Source organism: Melanotaenia boesemani, chromosome 4 (genome assembly GCF_017639745.1).
Source record: "Melanotaenia boesemani isolate fMelBoe1 chromosome 4, fMelBoe1.pri, whole genome shotgun sequence".
NCBI classification, from domain to species: Eukaryota; Metazoa; Chordata; class Actinopteri; order Atheriniformes; family Melanotaeniidae; genus Melanotaenia; species Melanotaenia boesemani.
This window is the reverse complement of record NC_055685.1, coordinates 19956390-19977134: the sequence shown is the minus strand read 5'-3', so window position 1 is coordinate 19977134 and position 20745 is coordinate 19956390. Positions and strand designations below refer to the sequence as shown.

Genomic DNA, 20745 nt, shown 5'->3' with positions numbered 1-20745 from the left:
TGATAATAATATTTGAGATCCACCAAGTTACACTTTAGATGAAATGCCCTGTCCTTCACCAGCCTGATTCATAGATGTTTCAGGTTCTGAGCCATCTGCTGCTGCAGCAACAGAAATCAAGTCCTTTCCCTTCCTTTCCAACCTCACCTGTGCCTCTGTGCTTTCTTCCTTTATATTTTATAAAAAAGCTTGTAATAACACAGCTTTGCTACCACATAATGCCAACAAAGACCATTTCTGTACATTAAGTGCTGTGCTCTCTTTCTCTCTCTCCCCTCCTTCTTCATACTCGTGTTATGTGCACAGAAAATGTACACAAGTATTGTGAAGAATATACTGTTTGTTGCTTGAATGACACACAAAGAAAACAAAATGGAACTGGTTTATGTAGGAGTGGCTGATATATCAAATATACTTATTGTATCCCAAGGCTTTTGCTGTGTGATATGTATAAAATGGATGAACATTGAGTAAATATTGTCACAGCAGTGTTTTCAAGTAGGACAATGTAACTTTCTGTCCTTAAACGTGTACATTGTTGCCTCGTTTTGATGGCACAGTGACATTCATTATGTACGTTTCCAGAGCTGTCGTTCTGAGGCTGAGAAACTGCACTTTTTATTCTGTGACCCTGCTTCACATTACAACTGAATTTCACTTTATGCACAGCGTCACACGCCAGCAACTGCAAATCAAAACACTGGCCATTTTGAATGTGCACTGTGGCTAATTTATCAAAGGAACACAAGTGTTCATTATTGGAGGAAGAGAGGAAAAGAAAGAGAAAGGGATAACAGTCAACATCAAAGTGATTGTGTGGTTTTCTCTGTAGCTTAGCTTCTCTCACTCATAGCCGACAGCACTCCCCCTTCCATCCAAAAACTCCTGCGCACATGCATGTTGTTATATCAGGACAGACATAACAGAAACACGGAGACATGGAGTACACACATCGAGCTAGTTTATGAGCATTAAAGGATGGAAGCTGACTGTGACACATCAATTTTAAGCTGTAATATGCCTCAGAAATTACTAAATAACCAAATGAAATGACATGTAAATAAGATAAATAACATCTGGCTGTTTTTATCTTTTAAAAATAAAGGAAATGTTCTAGAGGAAAGACCTTAATTTTCTTCTCTTGTGATCTGTGTATAAAAAACAAAATTAAATAAAAATTAATCTGATCTTTTAGGAGGGGTTGGGGGTGCCGCTGGATTGTTAGAGCACCCCCACATTATTATTATAATGGTCAAAGAAACACTGGTTTTTGTTACGAGCTTATGGGTGCAGGTCCCTGGTTCAAAATAAAAAAGCTTGCTAAACTGAAGCCGAACAAACCAATAATAAAACAATGTCTGCATGACTGTGCGTAAACTGCATGTGGGTGTTTCAGTTATGATCAAGATATTTAATGAAATTGCCAAGTGCATGTTAAACAAAAGATTCCTGATTACCTGCAGCTTTAAATTTTCTATTTACGGTATATTTTATACATTGCTTTCCATAAAAATAAACATGCATAAAGACATAGGATGGAACATAATCCTTAATCAAAATAGGCATCCAGGTTAAAAATCAGTTCAGATGTCAAAGGATAATGTACTAATTCCATATCAGACTCAGTGGTTGTCATAACTCTGTAAGACCATCAGGCTGCCTGACTCAGGCTACCAGATGTAAATATTAGTCTTGACTCTGTGTCTACACACAGGATGTAGCACACCTGCTCCCATCTGAAGCAGCAGAGAAGCTATGTGTGGCTGCTTTTTGTGGACTTCAGCTCTGCATTTAACACCTTCCTTCCCCACAGACTAGTGGATCTGGCTGATCCGGGTTTCCCACATGCTACCTGCATGTGGATCAGGTGCTTCCTGTCCGGTCAAAGTCAGAGGGTGAGATTAGCCCACACACATACACAGCCCTTAGCTGGAACCGTAATCGATCTCCAAGTGTGCAGCATGAGGGATAATATTTTTGCAGAAATCCCAGTACACAAGAAGATGATCCTGAGAAGACAATTAAATCATTCATCCAAATACAGCTAAAGCTTCCCGAGGACACGGTAAGGAACATCTACTACACTGAGTTCGTCATTTAGGTCCAAAAATGCAGAACAGCAGCAGACGGAATGCAGCGAAATGTGGATAAATTCATGGATATTTGTATGGATATATTCATTAATGGACAACAAAAACACCACCCCTGGCTCTACTGACCTCAGGTATTCATCACTCATTTAGCTCACTATAATATGCATATTAATCTGCCATAAACACACTAAACTTTTTTTCCCTCCCTGCTGCACAAACATGGAAATTACCAGAGAGCCACTAGAGCAGACATGTTTCTGCAAAAGTTTAAAAAAATAATACAGCAAAAGTGCAGATGTGGAACCATCTCTCTAGGAAAAGCATGGATGTTAAACTATTCTTTTCAACAGGCTTTGTTTTTACACAATTTTTCACAAATATCTACATACCATAGAATAAAGTTTGTATATCTTCTCTTTCCAAAAGTTTTGTGTTTTTCTTTATTTTCAAACCTAAAAATAGACATTTAAATGTGGTTCTTTAAAAATGACAACACATTTCCTATAGTAGATATTTATTAAAAATTATAAGTTCTCTTTTTCCAAAGGGTCTTATAACATTTACGGCTCTAAACAAGTTTTATTTAGCTGGACTGAGGGAAAAGGGCTCTTCGGACTGCAAAGGTTGCAGACCCCTGCCATAATAAAACAATGAACAATGGAATCTCCAAATGCCACCCTTTCCCGGTCACCAACCAACACCCAGGGACTCCGAGAGGGCTGGGCAGTCGTAGCTGCTGTTCAGTGCAAAAACACAAACTGCAGTCAGAGTTTTTTCCTCCTACATCTTGTAGTTACGTGAAGGCAACCCTCTTGCTCAATGAGAGTTCAAACACTGTGTCACTCAGCTGGAGGCTTTTGAGTATCTCCAAACTCACCCAATGATCCTTGAGCAACTCCAGGGTACATGTGAAAATTTTTATTTAAGAAAGAAGCAAGCAGTTTTGCAGAGTCCTTCAATGAAGCTTCATTGCCAGGAAATGACTCCAAGACAAGCATAGAGTAAGAATGTTCGACAAAAGTTTTAAAATTAATGTCATGTTGCTTTACGCCATACTGAGATTGTGAGTTGGCATAAGCAGACGTAAAACAAAGTGAAATAAACTGACTTTTGAGGTATGCAAGATATATATTAGTGATATAAATTTCACTTATTATAATCCAACTCTGACGTTGCTGCAGTGTTTTTCTCTGTGACTGTAGACAAATAATGGATCCTCTATACATTTAAATTTCAGAGAAGCACAGTGCCATCCCTCTCTGCTTTTCTTCATTATAGTCTTTTTCGCTTCACCTCCCAACCAAATCTCCAAAGCTGAGAAAACATTAGCCTAGATTTATTCTGTTTCCACAATAAGAGTTGCTTTCCTTTTGATGCTTTCCACTTTCATTTATACCTATTCCCCTGTTTAAATGTATGTCCTATCTCCTATCTTTTCAGTCCATATTTTATATATTTCAGATATATGAAAAATCAGCTGATTTATATTCATTCCAGGTTTTTCAGTCTGCCAAAGCCTGACCATGCACTAAAGAATTAATCCTCTTAAATAAACCTCACCATGAGTGGAATGGTGATATTGAACACCATTTGAAAGAAAAGTTTCATTCATGTACGTTTGTAAAGATACTGGTAAAGTTTGTTTAGCCAGCTTGTTTATACAAACCCTATAGTTAAAGAGTATAGTGATTTTGATGGTGCAAGGGTTTCAGTTTTTATGTTGTTTTAATTCCATTCCATTTGCTTAAAACTACAGTGATATAACAGTTGTGTCTGGACATAAAGAGTGCATATTGTACATAAAAAACAGTCAACCCCAGTAGACATACCCAATTACTCTTAAATGAGTGAGCTGTCACAGTTCGGTTAATTATTTTGTTCATTTTTTTTTTTTTATCTCACAAAAAATGCAATTTCAGCTCTTCGGGGTGCCAGAGGTGCCTACAAGATTTTGAGTTGCATCATTTCAGTATGACTGTGCTATTATGCACAATCAAATACTGTTTATCAATTTGTGATTCAGTAAGAGTATCTAAAGAATAAACAGCTTGTTGTCAGTTTTTTTTTTTTTTTTTTTTTTTTTTGCATTTTAATTGATCATACCTGTCATTTTATGTGTACTTACACATAAGTTGATTTTTACTTTTTATCCCAGTTCTTTTAATCTTTGAAATGAAAGGGACAGTGACCAGTTGATCTTTCAAATGTTCCCCCACCAGGTCACAAAATAAAGTGCATTTTGGTCTTCTACACATTATTCAGTATATTACTTTCAGTATGTTGATCTGCTTCTATCACAAAGCAATAATAAAGGATTTCATTTCAACACGTACACAGGAAAGAAACAGAATGTAGAAAGATATAGAGTGGGAATCTGCAATTATAAAGAGGATATATACAAGTTTTCTGTCTGCAGTGCATGACTTCATTACACTTGAACATATATCCAGTAAAGTGTCAAGTTAATGTTCAATCTAACCACTGAAAGCACATGTTTTTGTGAAAACTGCAAAAAATTTCCATTTAGGTATCCCATGAGCAGCTTTGTCACACAGAATGAACTGCTACTTCTACTTTGTCAGTGCATTACACAATAAGTTGCACTGCCAGATCTACAAGGAGATGTTGACAACTATATGCATATTCAGATTTATCCTGAGTCAAGAAGCACAACACGTGGTCAATGGCAGCATGAGTGCAATGCAGCTCTGAATTTTCTCTAATTTCCGCTGCCTATTCAACAGATACTAGTACTGGTACTAGTACTAGTGCTAGTGCCATGGAAAACAGAACGAGTTTAAAATGGGCCTGATCATTCCAATTAATTCAAAATTTAGGGAACCTATAAATTTGCTTTGCAGCCATCATAACTCCAAATAGCTTAAAATTATTTCAGAACAAGGGAGAGCGTTTTCTTGGAGGAAGTATGCTCCTGAAAATGAAATGATTTGGCTAAAGTGTCATTTGACTGGTTGAATTCCTGGAGACTTGCTGAAGGGGCAGGCAAAGGGGTGGTGGTGAGTCAGGACTGCGATCAACCAGAAAGGACTCATTAACCACTCATTAACAAAGGAATGTTCTTGACACACTAAGAGTCTTCTGACCACACTTCAAACCTAGTTGCATTTGAGTCAGCTCCAGAATATGAAAGTGACAATACAATAGGTACAGATGTGGGTTGTGTGTTCACAGAAAAACTCTGCTACCAAGATCGAGACAGGCAATGATGCTGACACACCTAAAATTATGATTGCCTGTGTATGTGAAGTACATGGTATTTGGTAAATGCAAACTGTGTGTTTTTGTATGAATAACTCTACTAAACAGTTACAGAAGCAATAAATGTATGATACTCCAGTGCTTTATCACTGCCTGAAGAATGTGACCAAACAATGAAATCCAGGAAAGATGCATGTAATTGATGTAAATGAACTGAAATTTAAAAAGAAATCGGGTCAAGAAGACTTCTGGATAAGTCTGAGTAAACACTTAACATAATTAAAAACAGTTGCATATCATAAACCTAAAGCCACTAAAATTACCACAAGGATAATGCAGAAGTTTCCACACGTTGGCAACTAAGTTTATATTGAAAAATTCATTGAATAGTCACACGAAAATGTAGCACAGTAAAACAACCTGGCCTACTTTATATGATCGTCATATGTTTATGTATTTTGGGAGCAGGTCTTGCAGATAGCTCACAAGCTAGCCCGTCATACACAAGCAGGAGGACTGGAGTCTATCCAAGCTGCTATCAGAGAAAGACAGGTACACCTTGGACAGGTCATCATAGTAAAAGTTAGTCACAAAGCTCCCCTAGTGTTAATTTAAAAAATGTTCACACCATTGGTTGTTTGAATTTGATAAAGCTCCAGCAGCTTCTATTCCGCTGAGCTTTCCTTTTCATCTTGCTCCTTTTCTCTGAAGTCTACAATATGGGGTATGAAGGTAGCTGTAATGACTATAGGGACTTGTCTGTGGTCTACTTTTCGAAGGTAGTGGGCTACTTCTTTCTGCTCTTTTGAGAAACCTAAATATCCTTTCAATGACTAGCTGAGCTGTGAGTGGCAGTGAATCGTTTTTTGTCTCTGGGATTAGAGCCATTTTTTTCCTGAAAGGCACAGGAAGGAATATCCTGGGATATTGTAAAGCATATGGGAATTTTGTAATAAGTTGGTGGATTTCATATTATACTTACAAAAAAAAGCTGGAAAAAAAGCAGGACATGCTGCTGAAGTGAAGAAGAAGAAGCAGTGCTTGTTTGAATGTAGATCCTCATGGTGAACATTTTGGTTTTGCTGTTTGGTTTTTGAAACCTGATTAGACGGATCAGAAATTCATATGACCTTGTGTAAGAGGATGCTTTGGTGGCATGTGAAGCTTTAGGAATAATATTTAGTCAGTATTGTTGTAACTGTGAACAGAAGTGAGATGAAAATTAAATGATTTTCAAAAGACTTACAAGTTATAAATGCAATAACCATGTACATATTTTGAGCAAGTATTGTGTCTGTTTTGTAGGATTTTGAAGTTAAAAAAAGGAAAAGAGCACCATAAAACCTTTTCAAAACAGCCAGCAGGTTTGTCTAACCACGAGCTGCATACTGCAAGAAATGAAATATTTAAGAGGAAAACAGCAATATAAAATATAGCACAGCACATTAAGGAACCTGTTTCCTCACATTCCTTTATTTTTCTTATCTTGATTTATTTATTGTTTTTAAGAAAGGCAGAGAGCAAGAGAGAGAGCTTAAATTTATGAAGACACTGACTACTTCAGGCTTATCATGCGGTGTCTGAGCTTGACCATTAATTGAAGAAAAGGCCACAACGTGTTTCAATTGTGCTGGTGTACCATTATAAAATGAAATACACCAGTAAATTGGATATGCAATATTTAAGTGTCTGTGTAATTCCATTTTCAACTTAAAAGCCAAATTTCTCACCAATTATATATAACCTTTCTGACTTACAAAAGAGATTTCCACCTGCTGTGTCCAAAAACATCCAGCATCCTTTCAGTATGCCAGTGCGCTCTGTCATGGAGCAACTGCATACACATGTCCTACTGAAGGACAGATCCTAGTGTATCTAATGGTTACTGAAAGGTGTCATTAACCAAGCCAGTCATATCCATGATCTCACAACCAAACAAGCAATTAAATTAATTTAAATTTAATGTTGCTAAGATTTATGATATAACAAATTAAAGATATCAAGGAGTCATTTCTGCTGTAGCTCCTCAAGACACATACCAGCAGAAGTACCAATCCAATCATCCTGTGGTTTTGACTCTTGTAGATTGGTTGCACATTTATAGGGTAGTATTATTTGTGGTTAAAAGAATGACATTGGAATGAAGATGTTGTGCTTGTGCATACTAATGGATAAGAATGCAACATAATGAAATCTAATCTTGGCTGTTTACAGCTGTATATGAGATTTATATGTATTGTGTGGCTAGTTAATGCATCTGGTGTAGTACCACATTACTGGTTCCAAATTAATGCATAGCTCAGACAGGACAGTTTAAAGCTTTAGTATTTCAATTGGTAATTACCATTCGTTTCAAATGGACCTGCACAGTTCTCAATATGTGTTCCTGCCTGACAGCATAATCTTCAATACCTTGAAACGACATAAAATATGCCATTGTGCAAATGTACCATGAGCATGAGGTACAGTAATAAGGATACACTGGGGGGGGGGGGGGTTAGATTAGATTAGATTAGATTAGATTAGATTAGAACAGTTTTCTGAAAAGGTTCTAACACAATGTCGGCTTAGTTGTGAAAGTGAAGCTAGTAGTCTTGGCTGTTTCAACACTATAAGGGTATGATTCAGAACCTCAAGCAGCAAATTAAACAGTTTCAGGTATCCATGTTTTGTTGGCATTAGGCATATGGACGCATTTTAGTGCAAACTTTATGGTTAGCTGTCTGTTTTACTCAGTCTAACAGTGTTTTGTGTTAACACATTAATTTACTGAGCAGCCCTAACTAACTATTTATTGCTTTCACTAGCAAAAAACAATATTTGAGAGTAACGGTTTTAAAGAAAGTTTGTTTTCTAGGAAATCAATTTTTTAAATGTCAAATTATTTTTATATACACTGCTCAAAAAAATAAAGGGAACACTTAAACAACGCAATGTAACTCCAAGTCAATCACACTTCTGTGAAATCAAACTGTCCACTTAGAAAGCAACACTGACAATCTATTTCACATGCTGTTGTGCAAATGGAATAGACAACAGGTGGAAATTATGGGGAATTAGCAAGACACCCCCAATAAAGGAGTAGTTCTGCAAGTGGTGACCACAGACCACTTCTCAGTTCCTACTTTCTGGCTGATGTTTTGGTCACTTTTGAATGCTGGTGGTGCTTTCACTCTAGTGGTAGCATGAGACGGAGTCTACAATCTACACAAGTGGCTCAGGTAGTGCAGCTCTTCCAGGATGGCATATCAATGCGAGCTGTGGCAAGAAGGTTTGCTGTCTATCAGCGTAATGCCCAGAGCATGGAGGCGCTACCAGGAGACAGGCCAGTACATCAAGAGACGTGGAGGAGGCTGTAGGAGGACAACAACCCAGCAGCAGGACAGCTACCTCCGCCTTTGTGCAAGGAGGAACAGGAGGAGCACTGCCAGAACCCTGCAAGATGACCTCCAGCAAGCCACAAATGTGCATGTGTCTGCTCAAACAGTCAGAAACAGACTCTATGAGGGTGGTAAGAGGGCCCGACGTCCACAGGTGGGGGTTGTGCTTACAGCCCAACACCGTGCAGGACGTTTGGCATTTGTCAGAGAACACCAAGATTGGCAACTTTGCCACTGGCGCCCTGTGCTCTTTACAGCAGGTTCACACTGAGCACATGTGACAGACATGACAGAGGAGACGCCATGGAGAATGTTCTGCTGCCTGCAACATCCTCCAGCATGACCGGTTTGGCAGTGGGTCAGTAATGGTGTGGGGTGGCATTTCTTTGGGGGAGCCGCACAGCCTTCCATGTGCTCGCCAGAGGTAGCCTGACTGCCATTAGGTACCGAGATGAGATCCTCAGACCCCTTGTGTGACCATATGCTGGTGCGGTTGGTCCTGGGTTCCTCCCAATGCAAGACCTCATGTGGCTGGAGTGTGTCAGCAGTTCCTGTAAGACGAAGGCATCGATGCTATGGACTGGCCCGCCCGTTCCCCAGACCTGAATCCAATTGAGCACATCTGGGACATCATGTCTCATTCCATCCACCAATGACACGTTGCATGACAGACTGTTCAAGAGTTGGTGGATGTTTTAGTCCAGGTCTGTAGGAAGGTCATATAGGCACGTGGAGGCCACACACACTACTGAGCCTCATTTTGACTTGTTTTAAGGACATTACATCAAAGTTGGACCTGTAGTGTATTTTTCCACTTTAATTTTGAGTGTGACTCCAAATCCAGACCTCCATGGGTTAATAAATCTGATTTCCATTGATCATTTTTGTGTGATTTTGTTGTCAGCACATTCAGCTATGTAAAGAACAAAGTGTTTAATAAGAATTTTTCATTCATTCAGATCTAGGATGTGTTATTATATTGTTCCCTTTACTTTTTTGAGCAGAGTATATTCTATGACAAAATACTTTTTCTCAAAACTTTGTTTTAGTCTCATATTATTTTTTGCTATCAGTGTGAAAACATTTTCTATCAAATATATATTTGACCGTTTCTATTCAAAATTGGGAATATGTGTTTTCATAATAATTAATATGCCATATTTTAACTGATCACATTTTAATCAAACTATAGACCAAATAATAACTCTGGGGACTACAGCTTACCTGCTGCTGCCTCTCTCTTAACTACCTGGAAGCTTTGACTTTGTCACCTGACAAAATACCACATTGATGCAAAGGAAAAAAGATTTCCGTTTAGTGGCTATTAATGACTCAGCAGAAGTAAAGTAAAAGTAGACTCTGTAAAATTACTCCTGAAGTCCACTTTTCTTTTCTTTGCTCCTGACATTCTAATTGAAGACACAACCACCATTAGCACTGCTCTCTGCCAATAGCTAACGCTAGCCAGAAGTAGTAGTGCTTTCAAAAGAAGAAGAAGAAAAAAACACACAAAAGAGCAGAGCCATTCATTACAGTGAAATGGGTGTTAAAGGGGGATTAAGTGTACTGACTGCAAACCATTTGTTGCAGATGGAGGCCAGTGTAGAGCTAATTTCTTAGCTGTGTGTGCTTCAGAAAAAGACATGGACAAGTCAAGACTTGCTGGATATTGGTAGGGACATGTCCCTACTGAATTTTAAATGTATCTTATATGCAAACGATCCAACTTTTTTTTTAAGTGGGTCAATCTGAAGCAGCTTCTGGATACAGTGGAAATTGAATTTCAGATAGTTTGAAAGTGGTTTCATGCCAACATATTATCTCTCCATCTTGGAAAAACTAAATGCATTATATTTGGAAATCGCATAGCAAATAACAATAGAAACTATAGACACTGGATTGCTGAATAAAAGAACTTTTATGTCAAAAATCATTGTGGCTATTATATCATTCATTAAATGTCGAGAACATCTCTGGTGGCAAGTAACAACCAAAATGGGGATGTGGATATGAAAGCTTTCCCGTCTATATGACATGCTGGGTTGAGGTTTGGGTAAAAAACTAATACAAATTCAATTTATTTGATTACAAAAGAAAGTCATTAAAATTTTAACAAATAAAACTTACCGTGAAACAACAAATTCATTATTTGTTCAATTATATATACAAAACTTAATTAATTAGTAGATTATAAATTAATTCAAATTATGTAGAAAGCTAAAAACAAACAATTAACATCCAATTTCCAGATGCAACTCAGAATGAGAAAACAACAAATATGATCTGAGAGGTCATTTGATTTTTGAAAAACCCAAAGGTAAGAACCAATATTAAATGTTGCTGTGTTTTTATTACAGGTGTAAAATGTTGGGATAATTGTCCTGAAAAAAAAAAAAAAAAACTTTGTTGAAAAAGATTTATCACTTATAAAATTGGTCATTACACTGATGCATGCACCTGGAGAGGTCACATAACTGACTAAAATATATATCAAATTAAAATTTTCTTTGTGCATCCATCTTCTTCTGTTGTTAAAAGAGGCAGGCGTTATACAAACTTTTGGTTTATTTGGTTTATCATGTTTTTATATTTATTTTTTGTCTGCTATGTTTTGCATTTCCCTTCATTGGAGGAACCTATTAACTAATTAAATACAGCCACTATATATCACAAAAAGTTAATTAATAAAAACAATTATTTGCCAATGGCCTCAAGTAACAACAAATCAGTGTGTAAGCAACTATACCTATCTAGGTGTTAGCTGCTAATGTTTTCTGCCCTAGTTGACATCTTACCACGCTTCCTAAATCTGCACATGAGCTTCTACTGAGCATATTTTTTACATAGACACCTTGCTGTAATATTTATTGTGGAGATTTATCTTGCTTTTCACCTTCATATTCTGTTCTTCTTAAGATTCTGGCCTGGACATTTATAATCAGATTTGAGATGATGTCATGCTCAGAAATGTAACATGCTTCTCAATGTTTTTGTCCATGTTTATGAGTTATTAGATTTCTTAGTGATGTACAAGAACTAGCGTATGATCATAAGGCATTATCATCTTCTTCCCCACCCACTTGGGAAGTGTCCAAAAATTCAACAAAACAAAAGAGACTTTAGACTGTCTTGGTTTGAGGAGGATGGCTTTCCTGAGACACAGCTCTTCCTCAAACTGACATCACTACACCTACCTAGAGTTATAATTGGTACAAAGCTAATTGAGAGATAATTAAATGCCTAGAAATGTTCATGCCAGGTTTCTTTTAATTATCTAGACTGAACCTGTCACTCTTTTAGAAAAGACTTGCCAAATATGAGATGTTTTTGGTCTTATTTATGATTTCTGTCATTAAAACTGCAGGCTGTTGACAGTTTTGGAAAACAACTGCTGCTACAGAGAAAGGAAACAGTTTTGTCTTTATCTACAAAGATAACAAGTTGGTTTCACTTCTGGCTAACATCCCTACAGCTGGGAGGTCCTCAAGAGAATAGACAAGTAACACAACACCACTAACTTCTACGGTATTATGGAAGTGCCCTAAAGATTAAAAAAGAAATAATTATTCTCGTGTATGCTACCAAATATATGGGCATCTAAAGTGTGAACTATTCCCACAGGCTCTGTCCCATTAACCTATCCTATCACAGTGGAGTCTGTAATGCTGCTGATGTGTATTTATCTGTAGGCTCTTTTAAATAAACATGTGCTACTGCTATTGTCTATTTCTCCTAAGAGGAAAAGACACTAATTAAGCAGAAGAATGTGTTGACTCATAGTTAAACAAGCTGAAATAATGCAGTCGGTGCCTTTTATACATTAATGCTGATTACTGTTACCGCATGTGAGGACTGTGTATGACATATGGCATAGAAGAGGAGATCTTGAACTACTCTGTAATTTCAATAACCCCCATAATAAGAAACAGCTGATGGGAGGAGACAGTATGATTAAAAAATGCAATGCTCTGCAAAAAAAAAAAAAAAAATATTCCATTCATAAGTATCTAACTCTCTTCAGTTCAGATCTTGGCAATTAGTTTCTGCCAAAATCAAAGACAATTTATTTTGTATTACTATAACATGGGTTTACATAAGAAAGCAATTTGGGCTGAGCTGATGGCATTCATGGAGCACATAATAAATCCGGGATGATGCCTAAAATGATTCCTTGCCTAAGTAAACATGTTAGTAGCACTCAGCCACCCAGAGCTACTCTATACTTATAGTGTGGATTTATCTTTTTGCATGACTAAAACACTAAACATCAAAAGTATAGCAATGAACATTATAGCGTGAATCCAAATAGAAAGATAATGATACAGATTGAAAGAAATGACAATTGTCATTGAATATTTAGTAAGTAAAGCCTTATTGAAGAAAACATGCTAATGTTTTACATATTAAAAAAGATATTCTTTAACTATGAAATTGGTCAAATTGATGGCTGACAAGGTAGAAAATAAACAAAAGACATCTAAAGATATTTTAACCAATATTATAAGGGTATGCAGGAAGGAATACTATAGTAAAATAATATATAATAAAAACAATATTAAAGGAATAACGGATATATTAAATAGTGTTATTAAAAATGGTTCTAAACATTCTAAACAGCTACCCTCAATATTTTATTGATAACAATATTAAAAAGAACTAGATGAATGATGTGGTCAACAGCTTTAATATATTTTTTTTTTTTAATGTTGGACCAAACCTGGCAGGCAAAAATTCCTGATCCATTGTTATCTGAGGATTGGAATAATAAGCTTATAGCAAGGAATCCTGGTTCAACGTTCCTCACAACAGCCAAAGAAAAAGAAATAATAAATATTGTAAATAAATGTAAATAAAAAACATCTACTGATTCAAATAAAATTTATGTGAAAGTTGTAAAAATGATCATTGAGAGGATTTCAGAACCACCAATATATGTCTGTAACCGCTAAATTTCCTAACAAAAAGTTGTATCACTGTATTAAACTAGGGATAGACACAACTTAGCATCTTTACTTCCACAATTTTTGAAAAACTATTCAATAACAGATTAGACAAATTCATAAACAAAGAAAAATTACTTTCTGACAGTCAATATGGATTTAGAGCAAACAGTTTAACATCCCTTACATTAACAGAATCAGTTGAGGAGATCATAAAAATGCCATAGATCACAAACCTCATTCAGTAGGAATATTCACAGACCTTAAAAAAGCTTTTGACACAATCAATCATAATATATTAATCAATAAACCTGAATGGTATGGGATCAAGGGGTTAGATTTGCACTGGCTGAGAAGTCATTTAAGCAAATAGAAATAAAAAAATAGAAAAAATTTGCTAAGTAGCGGGAGTATTCATAGTTGTGTTGGACAGTTTGTGGCGTCCCCCATGGGTCAGTATTAGGTTCAAAACTGTTTATACTTTATATAAATGACATATGCAAAATTTAAAAAACGTTAAAAGTAGTATTATTCACAGATGACACTAGTATTTTTTGTTCACAAACTACTGGGGAGGATCACTACTTAAATGAACAAACTGAACATGTGGTTTGACAGAAACAAATTATCATTAAACTTAACCAAATTCAGGTTATTTGGCAATTGCAACAAGTACAGGTGTATGTAGATGGGGTGGACATTGAAAAATTATATAAACAAGTTTCTTGGTGTAACAATAGTCAAGGAGCATTTTTGTTCTGAGCACAGCAAAACACATTCTGGACCACAAATCACTCCACATTCTCTACTGTTTACTAATTTTACCATATTTATAATACTGTGCAGACGTTTGGGGCAATACTTACAAATGTACAATACAATTACTATCGATACTGCAGAAAAGAGCCAAAAGAATAATTCATAATTCCGGTTACAGAAATCACACAAATTCACTATTATTAAAATCAAAAACATTCAAATTCACTGACCTGGTTTATTTTCAAACAGCATAAATCATGTACAAAGCAACACACAATCTGCTTCCTGGAAATATTCAAAAATAGTTTTTTAATAAAGCTGAAGGTTATAATCTGAGGGAAGAGTTCAATTTAAACGTCAGCAGGCACGTACAACATTAAAAGTTTTTGTGTTTCTGTTTGTGGAGTAGGGCTGGGGAACATTTTGGGAGTCACTGGCCTCACCTTTCCAACCAGAGGTGCAGCACCGCCGACCGAGCTGAAACCCCCAGGACCTAAAAAGAAAAATCTTAACACAAAAATAAACTGGTGTCAGTGACATCTCAGTTGTGTCTGTACATGTTAATTTTATAATTTGAAACAAAGGAATAAATTATCTGCATCATTTGGTGCCCCTCGCACATTTGGTTCCGGCATGTCTATGTCCACTTCTGCCTCCATCGGGAGGGACTCACCAGTTATCCCCGCCAGCTTTTCATCTGTGAGACTGAGCTGCAGCGTTCTCCTTCCTCCACCTGTACTCACACCTCACCTCACCTCACACACTCCTCCTGTAGACGGTGATGTGCTTTTTTGCCTCCACTTTAATGTCTGACCACTTCTTTTTCATTTCTGGAACCATCCAGCCCTCAGATGAGATGCAGTATTTCTGTAGATGAGATGACAGTATCTGCCACCTGCTGCCACTTCTCTGCCTTTCTGGCATTGGTGATACCCATGCCGTGCCCACCAATTTAAACCTTTTTACATTTTTCAGTGTCTATTAGGATCTCTACCTCACATTCCAAAATTTGCTTTTCGTTCTTTTCCCTTCTGGAATCATCATAGAAATTATATTGTAGAATATCAAGGACCTGACCTTTTATAGCCACCATAGCCACTTCTATAATATGGTTTTCTGACTTATCCAGTCGACACATAAAACTAAACATGAGCTGCCTCAAGAGTGCCTCAATAGTTGGCACCCTTGTGGCCACACACAAGTGACTGGCACTATGCCACCTAGGTACACCAAGTAGCTGCCTTATTACATCATTGTAGGCTACCTACAGCCTCTGCTTTTCCTGTAGTTTGACCATAGCTGACTAGTATAAAATGGTGTGACATAGGTTGTGAACAGGGAGCACTTCACAGAGCACATAGAGAATTTCCTTATCAGTGTGTTAGCTTGAGCATAAATTTTACAGCACTGTCGATGGATGTCTTTGTCATCCCTCCAGTCATCAGATAGGACATGACCTAAGTACTTAATTTCCTTACATACAGACAGAGGACTGTTAGACAGATAAAAGATAGAAAAGGTTGAATTCCTACCATCAGCACTTCAAACTATCATTATTTGGCTTTTCTTAGCATTATATTCTATATCATAATCTATGCCATACTGAGAACACACCTTCAACATTTGCTGTAAACCAGCACTATATGGACTGAGCAGGACCAGGTCGTCAGCACACATAAGATGACTGACAACAGTGTTCCCCACAGGACATCCAGTATTTGCCTTATTTAACTGATAAGATAGGTCATCCATATAAATATTAAATAAAATAGGGGATAAAATTCCTCTTTGACGTATTCCATTACCAACATGAAATGGAGAAGAAACAACATTATCCCATTTGACCTGGAATGTTTGATGGGCATACCAAAATGATAAAACTTTCACAAAAAATTTAGGAACACCTCTATCTAGTAGTTTTACAAGTAATTTTTCATGATTGATTCTATCAAATGCCTTAGATGCATCAACAAAGCATAGAAATACTGATGAATTATGGCTTGTATAGTTAAGTACAATCTCTTTAGGTGCGTATATACACAGGTCATTCCTTCTTTTAAAACCAAACTGTCATTGGTGAGAATATACATTTCTAGTTTTGACAAGAGTATTCTTTCCAGTACTTTAGACAAGATACTGGCTAATACAATAGGTCGATAATTTCAGCCTTATCTTTCAGTATAAGAAGCAACACTACAGACATGATAAACTAAGGCAGAACACCATGAACCAGAAACCCAGTAAAGCACGTAGACAGTAGCAGCCTATGGCTGGCATATTTTAAATGTTCTGCAGTAATGCAGTCCATACCACAGACTTTGCTGGTATCCAAAGCATTAATAGCACCATGAACCATTGCTGCCCCACCATCATGTCTGCAGTGAGGGAAGTATGTACCTGACTGATACTCAGTTACTTTTAACACAGTTAAAAAGGTTGAAATAGTGCTCGAGTCATACCTCAGCTACTTTTTATGGGCCACTAACACCTTCAATATACGATGGCATGGGGGTTTTATTATTATTCAAGGCCTTGACTTCTCTCCAGAAGTCAGTGGGATTGTTATTTTGTAACTTTCTGGCAAGAGATTTTGCTTTCATAACATTTTCATTTTTCTTAATAAAAACGAAGTGCATATTTAAATCTAGCATTTGTGTCTTTTTTAGCATCTAACAATACACCCTGACTAGGCCTCCCAGCTTCTGACCATAATCTAAAGGTCTCTCTAGCAGCAGCATAATGCTCAGCCACCACATCATTCCATCCAGGTCTGATATTGGGTACCTTACAACTACTTTTATGAAAAGGCTCGATGGCAGCATTAAGACATTTCATAATAACATCATACACAGCACATAACTGGTCAGAGTGATGCACTTCATGGCAGTTAATATCTGAGCACATTAGGGCCTCTTTAGGCAATTCAACATTTTTTAACAGACTGTCTGTCATCAGTGAGTATTCCTCCAAATCCTTCTTACTCAGTTTTGACAAGTCTAATTTTTTTGAGGATACAGCATTACTATTAATGGCCAACAGGGGGACATTTTCAACATTTAACAGTGCAGCAATAGGCATGTAATCAGAGGTAGCAAGGCTACAAAATATCATCACTTTTTCCAGTGTGTCATTAAAATCAGACGTGGTCACAATATGATCTAAACAAGACGTGTGCCATGCATCACTATAGGTGAAACTTGTATCAGGCAAGAAAGATTTACTTGACAGAGTTAATTTAGAATCAATGCAAAACTGCTGCAGATGTTTTGCAAATAAGGAGTTACTATCAGACATGTCTGCATTAAAATCACCCATGAAATACACAATTTCACTTCCCGATCCAGCTTCAATTTTAATTATTCACTGAGGGTGTTGGCATCCACGCTAGGATCAAGCTTAGTGGCAAATACACTTGCCATCTTAGTTTTGACAGCTAGTATATTACTCACTACACCAGTGCCAATTATGCCAGACTTCTTTCTCACATGCCTCACTAAAGTACTCGCAGTACGAGTTGTAGGGCATTGATAGGCAGAATTCTCAGGTATCCGCTTCAGTCAATGACGCCCCTCCTTCACCACCGTAATCCATGCAGGGGACTGCACCCGTCCCAACCCTGGTCAACGGGCCAGACGGATCGCCTACCACTGGACATGTCAAACACCCCCGTCAGCCCTCCATCAACCCGAAAGAAAGTGCAGGGAGTAACAGGTTCTGAGTCCGACCGCTTCTCTATGTCAATCCAAGAAGTATCCAGAACACTTGGGTCAGGGCCCGGCAGCAGCAATACAAGCAGCAGTGGTAACAGCGCTCACCTCCACAGCAGCCAGGCGGCTGCCAAGGTTTGCAGAGACCCCCCACAATGTTTCACAGGCAGTTACTTGGGTGTCTATTGTTCTTTTTAAGCAATGATTATCAGAGTTGATTTGCTGCATTTTCCCAAGGAGCACAGACACATTGATGTGGTTAAATGAGACGGGAGGTATATCATCCAGGAAGTGTGATACATACATAAATCTGGGTATATCTTCACCGCACTCATTAGGCACTTGCAGACACAGTTTAACATTGTTTACATCCTTCTTTTGTCCCCTATGGGTACCCATCGTTTGTTATGTGGTAAAGCTCTGCTAACACAGCCTTTGATGATTCAGTCTGCTCAGAACCAAAACTGCTTGTGACTAACGTCACAATATCATTGTGGCTCAATGTTCACCTTTTAACCACAATAAAATTAAGCAGTTCATCCTCAACAATGATTTTACCATCTATAGTTTGGTAAATTTCTGGTTTGATCCGAGAAAACTCTCCAACAACATACTCTCCAGCAGCACGCTATGTAGGTCTGCCAGCCGCCATCTTCCCAAAATAAATGTTTGGCAAATAAAATGGCTAAACATTTTACATTCAAAACTACAGCAAGTAGGTTTTTCTGCTGCTCAACACTTGTAAAAAGACTTATACAATGAAGTGGTAATCGTAAAACATGGCATCAGATTAGATATAAATTTTAAAAAAGACTAATTTTCAATTAAATATTGTGTCAGTTTTGATTAAATCTATGGTTTCAATCAGAAAAGTCATCCAGATAACACGACACAGCTCCACCCTGACCACAGAGTCTATTTGAATATTAAGTTTGAGATTACTGTCCAGAGTCATTCCAAGTGTGGCAGTATGAGGTGAGTGGCTGCAATATTAACCAATCAGCAGAGGGGGCGACATATTTAAGCAGGCGTAGAGCCAGCTTTGGGAAGTTCATCTGGTCGACAGGTCACCTGACTTCCGGCTGTTGCGGGTATTATCGCCACTGCGCGTGAAACAAGCTCTCGCACCAAGACTGCTGTGGTAGGTTAACCTTGCTTTCCCTTGTACTGGGTTGTCTGGCTAAATGGACGTTAACCGGCTGTGCTCCTGTAGGGAAAACTCACGTATCGTGCCTGCCTCTCGCGCCGAGCCGACTTCCGGGTGTGGCAAACCCCCGTCATTCGGGTAGGTGAATCCACGGCCGGTGGGCATTTTCCTGTCCATGTCAGACGTTTATGGTTGTTTTGTTCTTTTGTTGCTTTTAGGGGGATTTATCTGACAGCATTTTAACGACACAGCCACCGCTTAGAAGACAGACAGCGGTCCGCGGTGGCGTGTGGATCAGGAGCTTCACAGCCATTCCCCACGCCGACAGACCGCTGCTCGGCTGATTGATGCTGCTTTGCTTATTTTAATTTGTTGGATCCTTTTTAAGTTATTGGGGACGCATTTTATTGTTTGCTGTTCCACTGGAAGCCTGGGACGAGGCCCGCAACGAAGACTGATCTTGGCGGGTGGCTTCCTGTGTGGATATTTTATATTGCAACAGTTTTATGTTTGTTTATTTATTGTCTTTTATTTTGGCGTGCCCAAACTTCATGGTTCTTATACTAATTGTATTTTATTCTTTCTTTTAGTGGCCGGAAACCGTAGGAGTTGGTGGTGCCTTAACGGTGTGGGTCCCTTTTCCTGGTTTGCGCCTCCCCTCCTTTGCATGCTGAGCACGTCTGCCTGTGCTGTGTGGCCAAAGTGCTGTGTGAAGAGTGGTTATCTTGCACGTGTGTCTGGGGTGGTCTTAGTTTGGCTCCCTTCACTTTGTTTGGCCCACCTTCCTCCCGGTAAGCTTCCGCCATCTTTTATTATTGGACCGTGAGTTTCTTTTAGTCTTGTTTTGTTTTATTTATTTTTAAACAATAAAAATTGTTTAATTATTTGGACGCTGGTCTCACGCCTCCTTAATATAACGAACCTGTGTGCTTTGTTGGAGTTCCTGTTATTCCCTGCGGTGAAAGTCCCAGGGTGGCGTTGTCTGCAACTAATTATGATTTACTGGCTTTTAGCCTGTATAGCACTCTGAGCTAATGTGTGTGTATATAACCTCTGGCTCCCCCTAGCTTGCCACAAACTTGGCGTTGTCGGCAGGATTTATTTTGTGTAGGCTGAGACTAGCGTTCCTTATTTTGTTGATGGTGTTTTATTTGTTTTTTTTTTTTATTTCTTTTTCTTGGGTGTGTGTTTTTTTTGTTTTTAAGAATTTGGGTTTTGTAAAAGCAAAGCAGCAGTATCCATTTTATTAGGGTTTTTGTTGGTGTGTGTGTGTTTGGATATATCCCCCCGTGTTGACATAATTATCTGGTGCAGCCATGGAGGAGGAGCTGAGAGGGCTGCGTGATTTGGTTGCGCAGCTAAAAGCAGATAATGACCGGTTACGGCAGGAACAGCCGGCCACCGGGTCGGCTTCAGGTGCATCTGCTAGCGCTCCCTCCGCTGAAAGATTTGTTTTTGTCCACAGAGACAGGAATTGCCCCCGGTTTAAAGGAAAAGGCG

The 20745-nt window shown here is 38.1% G+C and overlaps 1 long non-coding RNA gene across 1 annotated transcript; it reads right to left on the bottom strand.

Moving 5' to 3' along the window:
• Nucleotides 1–3622: 3622 nt before the first annotated feature.
• On the bottom strand, nucleotides 3623–18669 carry LOC121638267. The gene is made up of 3 exons (XR_006010003.1): nucleotides 18574–18669; nucleotides 10352–10354; nucleotides 3623–3635 (listed from the first exon to the last, which is right to left on the bottom strand). It is a non-coding gene; the product is annotated as an uncharacterized LOC121638267 (long non-coding RNA).
• Nucleotides 18670–20745: the final 2076 nt, after the last annotated feature.